Here is a 9130-nt window from a genome sequence, read left to right on the forward strand (position 1 = left end):
CTTGGACTCTCGCCCTAAGTTCCTCTGCGACATTGGGGCATCCATCTTCATCCCATAGGCCACAGTGTGTCTGGGAAACTTCTCAGCAAAGCAGGAAAATTTAAACTGTCCATCTACATTGGTGGTATGTCAGTCATTTTTCTGTGTCATGCAGAATGTCCGGCAGACTTTTCTATGACGCAGGAAACTTGTAGAATTGTCTAAGTTCAGCAGTCACTTTCCTGTGCATCCTGCATGTCCAGTTTATACAGCAACAGTGAAGCAGTCCAGGTAAATGCAGTTTCTTGCCCAAACAGCTAATCTTGCCATGCTGAAAGCAAACTCCATTACAAGTTTCTTCAATGACCATCTTCCTCTCAGAAGTAATGCATATGCCAGGAGCAGACATTTCTCATTGTCAAGAAAAACCCTAAGCCATTTTGAATGCCATTTCCTGAAGGTCTTTCATAGATCTAAAGACTAGCTATCTGTCTATCTATCTCAAATATATCTCTGTAGATCTAGAAACCCTAACTTGCCTAACTAGAAGTTCTGACTATTATAAGTAACTATTTATAATCTGCATTTAATTATACATTATACTTTTAAATGAGTTATACAAACACAATACCTAATCAAGAGGAGAAATATACATATCACAAAATTGACCTTAAATTTTTGTCAATAAATGAAAATCTATAGCAATACAATTTCTATACCATAGTCTCCCTTTTACCTTTAAAAAGAGATTAGTTGTAATCATTACCATCTATAAGTAACCCCATTTAAATGAAAACAAAGATTTATAAACAACATTTGTGAATTTGGACGTTCGTTGTTTCATTGTTCATTCAAAACTGCTTTCAGATAGTAGGGTGCGCTGTCCATAGCATGGGGATCATGACAAAACAAAGAAACCTGGCTAAGTCCTTGTTTTTGTCGTCTGCAAGGCTGCATCATCTCAGCTGTTTCAGATGCTGGATTGCTTGGGACACTATTTCGGGGGGTCAGAAGGACTTCCCCCATCACTTAGGTTTGGTCTTTTCACAGTGTCCCATATTTCCTGGATATTTCATTTTAGAGATTTGTTGGACTTAAGATTTTCTTTGGTCGATAAATCTATTTCTCCTAGTGTATCTTCAACACCTGAGATTCTCTCTTTCGTCTCTTGTATTCTGTTGGTTATGCTTGAATCTGTAGTACCTGACCATTTGCCCAGCTTTTCTATTTCCAGCTTTCCTTCTGACTATGTTTTATTTTTATTGCCTCCATTTCATCTTTCAACCCTTACACTGTTTGAATTGTTTCTTGCAATTTTTGCTCTGTCTTTTCCTCCATTTCTTGGATTTCTTGGTTTATTTTTTTTCTCCCATTTCTTGCATCTTCTTGTTTGTTTTTTCTTCCATTTCTTTAAGGGACTTTTCTCATATACTCTTTGAGGACCTCTATCATTTACATGAAATTGTTTTTAAGGTTATTCTCTTCTGCTTCACCTGTATTGGGGGTGTTCAGGTCTTACTGGTGTAGAGTCTCTAGACTCTGGCAGTGTCATATTGGTTTTTTTTTTGCTAAGTAAGTTTTTATATTGTCTCCTTCCCATCACTTCTTCCAGTGGGTGCAGAAGGAGTCTCTTCCTCTCCTGGTAGGTATGTGACCACAGTTTCCTTCTGGTAGGTGCAAGGAGGTTCAGTACTCTGTTGGGTCTCCTCTTGCATGGATGGAAATGTTCCTAGTGCCAGGGCCTTGGCAGTCTTTGGGTAGGCAGGACCCTGTCAGGGTTGGATCCACAGTGTGCAGTCCCTAGGTCTCAGGTAGTTCTGTGAAGGGCACAGGAAGGCAGGCCAGAAACAGGCCCATGTTTACCTCGACTGTCATGTGGGTGAAGAATGAGACTTGGATGCTGGCATTCTCTGGGAGGGCTGACTCCCATCGGGATGGGATGCACAGTTTACAGTCCCCAGGTCATAGCTGGTTACTCACAGGGCACTGGAAGGCAGGCCTAAGACAGGCCCTGGCCTACCTATTCCCATGGGCAGAGAAACGGACAAGGATGCTGGCAGTCCCCTGGCCTCAGCTAGTTGTATATAGAGGACCAGAAGAAGCAATTCTATTTTAATCAAAACAGTTTTTTAAAAGATATGACCAGAATTTTTAGTGTATTCAAATATTTTTTTATAAAAACAAAGGAGTATTTTAATCATCTATGAAAAACTAGCAGGTCATAAATTACAGAATAGAAAGTATAGTGACTTTTAGAATGGATATCAAAATTAATCAGTGTGCTCAGTATTTGGAAAGAAAAAAATTTGATCTGGTAACTGATCCAATTTGTCATTATTTGGGGTTGATTCAAAACAACAAAAAGATGCTTTAAATTCATCCTAATCCATTAAATACACATCAAAAAATGATTATTATGTGTTTCAGACACCTGAAGACTGACTCAAACAGCACCAGGCCTAACAAGACCTGGGCAGTAATTGATGTCTTAAAAGATGTCGGGGAGAGGGGTAATTGAATAAGTGTTTTTTTTAAAGTACTTTGCCATCCCTAATCTTGAACAAACTTTTTGTAAGAGAGGGAAAAGCCCTAAAGTTCTTTGTTCAGGTCAGAAATGCTCTTCTTAAACAATCAAACTTAACCTCCAGATCTTCTAAGCCCAATTCCAGCAACATCTGGAGAAGCCCATTTAGTTCCCTAATGCCGCAGCATCTGATTATGGAATTAGAATACTCAGTTCAAGAAACAGTCCCCCAAAGGCAAATCTCTGATTTTGTATCTTGTAGTAAACAGAGAAGAGTGATGAAATGAGGTGTCCCCAGGTGCCCTGGTGGCTCATGCTTGTATAAAAACCTTGTTTGCTTTTTCTGGCCACTTTCCAGAGACACAGCCTCTGCAAGCTCCTCATGTGTTTGTTTGTTTTCTTGCTTGTTTGTTCATCTTCATTCCTTCTGGAAGTGTGAGTGGTAGAGACCAGGGAGAAGAGGACAGAATAGAATGTTCTCGAGTGTGAAATTGAACCCTTAGCCAAACATCGGAAATATTCCCTCTGTGTTCAACAGAAGTTCCATTAACTCTTGTTTATTTCCTCTTGCCACCATGGTTCTTTTTGATTATGTCAAGCCCCATCTGCAGAAATTGCTGGATCTGTCTGAGGATCAATTAGTACACAGGGACCAGTTATCCTCTTTAAAAAAGAAATTTCCATGTACCCGAGAATGAGGACATTTATTTTACCTGTGTCTTAAATCATAGAAATCCAGCAATCCTCACATAGGAGCACCTCTCAAAGTCAGGCATCAAAACTAATGAGCTAAACTATGTGACCTTTGTGAGGTTTTTGTTTGTTTTACTTTGTTTTTGGTTTTCTCCCCCTAAAACTAATCTCATAGAACGGCACAGAACCACTGTTGGAGGAACTGTTTCATTTGCTAAGAGCTTTCTGGTGTGCATGTGCTACAACTTTTTAATCTTTTCAAGCATTATCTCTATGAAAATATAGTGTTGTTTTTGGTCATGATTTTCACTATTCAAACACACACACACACACACACACACACACATTTTTTAGACAGGGTTTTTCTATATAGTTCTGGCTGTCCTATAACTTGCCCTGTAGACCAGGCTGGCCTGAAACTCTGAGACTGCCTGCCTCTGCCTCCTGAGTGCTGAGATTAAAGGCATGTTCCACCACCTCCCAGATAACCTCTATATTTAACAGGGTACTTTCAAGGTGCCATAAACTCAATGGACAAGTCTAAAGCTATAACAAATGTGGCTTTTGGCACATAGTTGACTATGTCCTTTCATAGTTGCAAAGTCTTTTCAATGTAGAATGATTTTCTTCTTTAAAACATGTTTGGGATCTGATGTAGTTACTGCTCTGTGCTGGTTTTTTCTCTCTTTTTGTTGGCTGATTTGTTTTAGTTTTGATTAATTTGAAACAAACTGGAGTCATCTATGGAGAAGGAGCCCCAATTGAGAAATTGCCTCTATCAGATTGCCTGTAGGTTGCCAAGTCTGTGGTAGGTTATTTTCTTGATTAATAATTGATATGGGTGGGTCCAGCTGACTTTGGGTGGTGGCACCTCTGGGCAGATGGTTCTGGGTTGTATAAAAAAAAAGCAGGCTGAGCAAGCCATGGGATCAGGCCAGGAAGTGGTGTTTCCACTTTGCCTCTGCTTCAAGACCTGACTTCCCTTCATGATCGGTAAGATGAAATAAACCCTTTACTCCCTAAGTTTTTTGGATCATGGTTTTATCACAATAGAAAGAAAACTAAGAATGCTTCTCTTTGTAATAATTTCTTTTGTATTGACAACTTAAAAATCTATCAGGAATAGAGTATTTCACATAGGAAGGTGATGACAAACGCAAAAATCTGTTTCATCTTAGGACAAACTGCAAGTGAATAATACAAGCTTAACAGTTTTTCAAGTGATCATAATTTTCAGCAAGTCCCACATGAGTCGTGAAGTGTGATATAAATGGTAATTCATCAAGAAAATGGAAATGAAATATGTAAACCCATTATGATGGAGCAGTCTCACCTGCCCTTTGTGGGATGTGGTTCATTCATCCAGACACCACATGACCCTATCATTACACACACACACACACACACACACACACACACACACACACACACACTGTTTGTGTAGGTTGCTATACAATGCTTAGCACACTGCTGACCTTCATTAAATATTAAATAATAATGATGTACAAGCAGCTTCACTTGAAAAGTAAATACTGCCTCATTTTAAAAGGTCTTAATTTTTCATCTGTGTAAGGGGCCATACTCTGAATTTATAGTGCTATTTTAAAATGATTTACTTTCAGGCACTAGTTGCATAGATGAGTTAATTGCCCTGGTTTTCAGTGTTGGCTCATATCAATGTACAGAAGGAGAGGATCAGGAGGAGGTCTTGGGACTCCAGCTGGCTAATCACACAGGTGACAATGTGACCAAGACTTAATACTGTCCTGAGGCTGTAATAGATACCCCCAGAGCTGGCCAGATCCTGACTTTTTTCTCATTCCATAGTGGTAAGCCCAAACTAAGCAAATAATAACAAACTAATAAATAAATAAACAAACACTAGGATCTAAATAAATTTTAAAAATATATAAAAGATCTCACTGTGTTGACAGGGAACACTGTGTTGTGTTGTACATGGCATTACATTATTAGTCCTTAGCAGTCAGACCACTGAGGCATACATTTTAGCCTAGATGCCTCATAATAACACATTCATGGAAGTATCACAACACATAGGGAATTCTTGGTACTCAGTTTTTATCTCACAGTTTCTCTCCCCTTAAGCAGCACATAGCAAAACCCAGGCAGTTGTTGCAGAAGACATGGAAAGTAAAGAAAAAGCCATGATTCTTGGGTGGCCACCAACTAGGGCAGTCCAGGGAATGAACTCCACAATTCCTACTTGGCTGCCCACTGGCCAGACAAGACATAAGTTGAGATTCGACCACAAGCTTATCTTTCCGAGACTCCCCATTCTTCACATTGCTTTTGCCTGTGATTATTCCTCAATCGGTTGCCGTCAGAACAGCCAGCTTGGTTCATATCTCACCAAAGTAATTTCCATATTAAACATTCCATCCTTAGAAGTTTCGAGAGATCAGTTTTTCTGAATAAATGAAGTCATACTGGCCAGACCCAGACAGATAGATAGCATGACAGTAAAAAGGTATTTGTTCTGGTTTATGGTGGTGGGGTTCACAAACATCAGAGTTCCATTGTTTTGTTGTTGCAATGCTGCTGTTTTATTGTCTGTGGGTTTTTGTTATAGTTTTTCTTTTCTTAGAATAGAATGTTAATTATTTGGTTATTTAAAGCAAAGTCAAGATAATCTACTTTCCTAGGAAAAACATGAGAGGGCATAGCTTAACACAACTTTATTGTAGGCAATTAAAAATTTCAAATGAAAGCTAGAAAAGCTCACACAAAATTTAGAGATGTTAGAAAACTCAAATTGTAGCCACTGAGATTTTTATAAAAAGAGAAAACCTTGTGTGTTTCCTTCTTCTTTTTTAAACTTTAGCTGACTTGCAGCTCACTAAGTAGGCCAGACTGGCTTTGGAATTATGGCAATCCTCCTGTCTCTGCTTCCTGAGTGTTGGGATTATAAGCATGCATCATCAGGTCCAGTTCAAACTTTGTGCTTCTATGCCCAGTATCCTCTAGCAGGGACACTTTGTGACTCAAAGGTACAGCACTTGCCTACATGCTTAGGACTCTGAGTTTTATGTGCAGCACTGTTTAAAAAGTTATTACTCCTGACCGGAAGCTCACATCTGGAATAGTCAAACATCAACTAGAGCGCTGTGAAAATAATGAATGCCTCTTGTGAGTGTGACAGAATGATAAAAGAATACCTTTAGCCCCATGACTTCTAAAGTTTCTGAGTTCACTACTTGACTTTATCCAGGAGCAGAAGAGATATCCTTGAGGGTTGCCAGAATGCACTTAAGCTGTCACTAAAAGCCAGTTTTCCTCAAGGCCAACGAGGAAGCATATAACCTTCCGGTATTGCACAAATCTCACCCTTAAACTTCCTCAAGTTGGTATTTGCTGTCTTCAGGATGTACTGCTTAGATCCTTTCCTCTTATCCAGGATGTTCAAGCGAACTGTATTGTTTCCCAAGAGGATATACCTGAAAAATAATAATGACTTTGGAGTCCCACAGTAGCAAAGAAGATACAAAAAAAAGGTGCTTAGCAATGACTTGCAGACAAAACTAGCAAGTAGTTGGCAGAACCGAGGTCTACAGCAACACCACCTTCCCAATGAGGAAGATGCTTCATTGTTTCTTCTTCCTGCTCTTATCCTTCCTCCTCCTCTTCTTTTATTCCTTCTTCCTCCTCGAGTGTTTTGTTACACAGGTTCATCAGGTAGTATCTGAGCAGTGTCTTCAGCAGCTCTAATCTGACCAAAATCAACTGGAAATCACAGTCCCAAAATCTCTGATCCTGTTGCTAGACTTTTCTTCTAGATACACCAAAGAGACAAGAATCAAGGTTAACTTCACAAAGTGGATTTGATGTCACTTAAGGGTTTAAGCAATTGCAACTGCAGATGCTAAAGCTTGTGGAGCTGAGAACAGCTAAAAGATGCAGGGGTGGGGGGAGGCCTCCTTGACTCACATTTTGCCTCTCACCAACTGTAGCATTCATGAGGCCCTGGGCTTGACAGTACCAGGCATGATCCTTCCCTCAGCCACACAGAGAAGCACTTAATGGGTAATAGCGATTCCCAGGCTACATTTCCTATACTTGTTCGGTGATATGGGTTAAGAAATTCTTACTGGACCATTATTATTGAATTTGTTATTCTTTTGTTTGATCTTTCCTATTTAGGTTCCATTTACAGAGCAAAAGTATGAATAGATGACTTATTGTTCATTCAAGAAATATTTTCCCATACGTGCAGTGAAGTACTCTGACACAGGATTTAAACTTTAGCACAGATATTACATGGCTTACCTTCATGGTACAATGCTGCCTGTAATGCTACACTGCCTATTTGTGGTGACTTTTTATGAATCTGGAATTCACACACAGCAACCTACCTTTGCTCCAGTCTAGCCAGTTACAAATTTTTCTTTTTCATTCCTTATCCCATCTTTTCCTCCATCAAAATTTTGTATTAACTCTTGTTTTGTGTGCCGATAACCTTCTTAGGAAGAAAAAATGATTATTGATACTGTACAACGGAGAAAATATGGGCTTGAATAGAAAAAGAACCTGTTTGCATCACACATTGTTACTAAATTCAGGATGTGCTATCTAAACTTTCTGACTTTTACACATAAAATAAATTAAACATATATGAGAAAGCTTATGTAATATACACACTCAGGAATATGTATAACATATTATTATGTATTTAATAAATGGTAACTTACCAGAGAGAGGACCTTTATAGGTTTGAGTTATGAAGGGTGACTGATGACACTACCTCTTTGTGGATGTTGGTAGATCAGATAAATGTGTACTTAGCACAAAACCTGAAATGGGATGTTGACTGCTTTTGTTGTTAATTAATTCCTCAGTGAAGATTGCTTCTCAAAGACAATTCTGCTTTTCTTTTACCTCTCTTTTTCTTCACCTTTCTCCTTAATATAGCGTATTTTAAAACAACAAATATAAGTATCATATCCGTTATTCAGAAAGAAATGGATTATATGTCACCAGGTAAAAATAAAAGAGATAAAGAAAAAAATAGAACACAATGACTTGCATACTGGAACAAACCTTCAGTACTTGAGTACAGTAATGCCATTTTCCTTCAGTTTTTCTTCCTGGGGTTCATGGCCAATTGAAATGGAAAATCCTAACTGGAAGGTTCTAGAAATAAACAGTTCATACCTTTTACATTCTGCTGTGTCTTGAGTAGCAGGATGCAATCTCATGCCTTGTTTTCCTTTTAAGTGGTGTATCCTTGCTATGTATGTTACTTGTTAATCACATGGTGGCTACCTCAAGGGATATGATATCACAATGCTTATGCTTAAGTGAAACTTTATACTTAATGTCTCCAATGCACATGAGGTATAAGTATCCAGTAATTCAAATATCCAAAATGAAGCCATATAATATTTCTTGTGATTAAAAAGGGGAAAATTCTCAATTAGGAAAGAAAAAAGTATTTATGCTGAGGTTTCTAAAGTGTTTGGCACAATTTGCTGAGAGACTGAGCACATCCATGTGATTCTTATGACAGAATATTGATATAACTATACTTTAGGTAATGTTAATATCTTACTATGCTTACTTTATAAATTACACTTTCTTATACGTAAGTATGTGTAGAAACAAATAAAACTATACACATAGTACTTAGTACCACAGGTGGTCTCAGTCATCCACTGGCAGTTTTAGAACAAACTCACCATGAATAGATGGGGGGGGGCTACAACACAGAGAAATCCCATGGAGCTTTCCATAGTTATTGATGTAAAACTCAAAGATATTTTATAAAATCATCTCTTCTAAAATTGTCTTGTTATACAGTGGCCAATGCATAATATTTGTCTTTCGTCTACAAAATCTTCACACTGAGCCCATACTACTACAGCACAATAGGACTGCTTTTATTTAACAAGCTAGATATTTCCAGAATATTTAGGAAAT

This window comes from Mesocricetus auratus, unplaced genomic scaffold (genome assembly GCF_017639785.1).
Source record: "Mesocricetus auratus isolate SY011 unplaced genomic scaffold, BCM_Maur_2.0 Super-Scaffold_100004, whole genome shotgun sequence".
In the NCBI taxonomy this organism is placed as follows: Eukaryota; Metazoa; Chordata; class Mammalia; order Rodentia; family Cricetidae; genus Mesocricetus; species Mesocricetus auratus.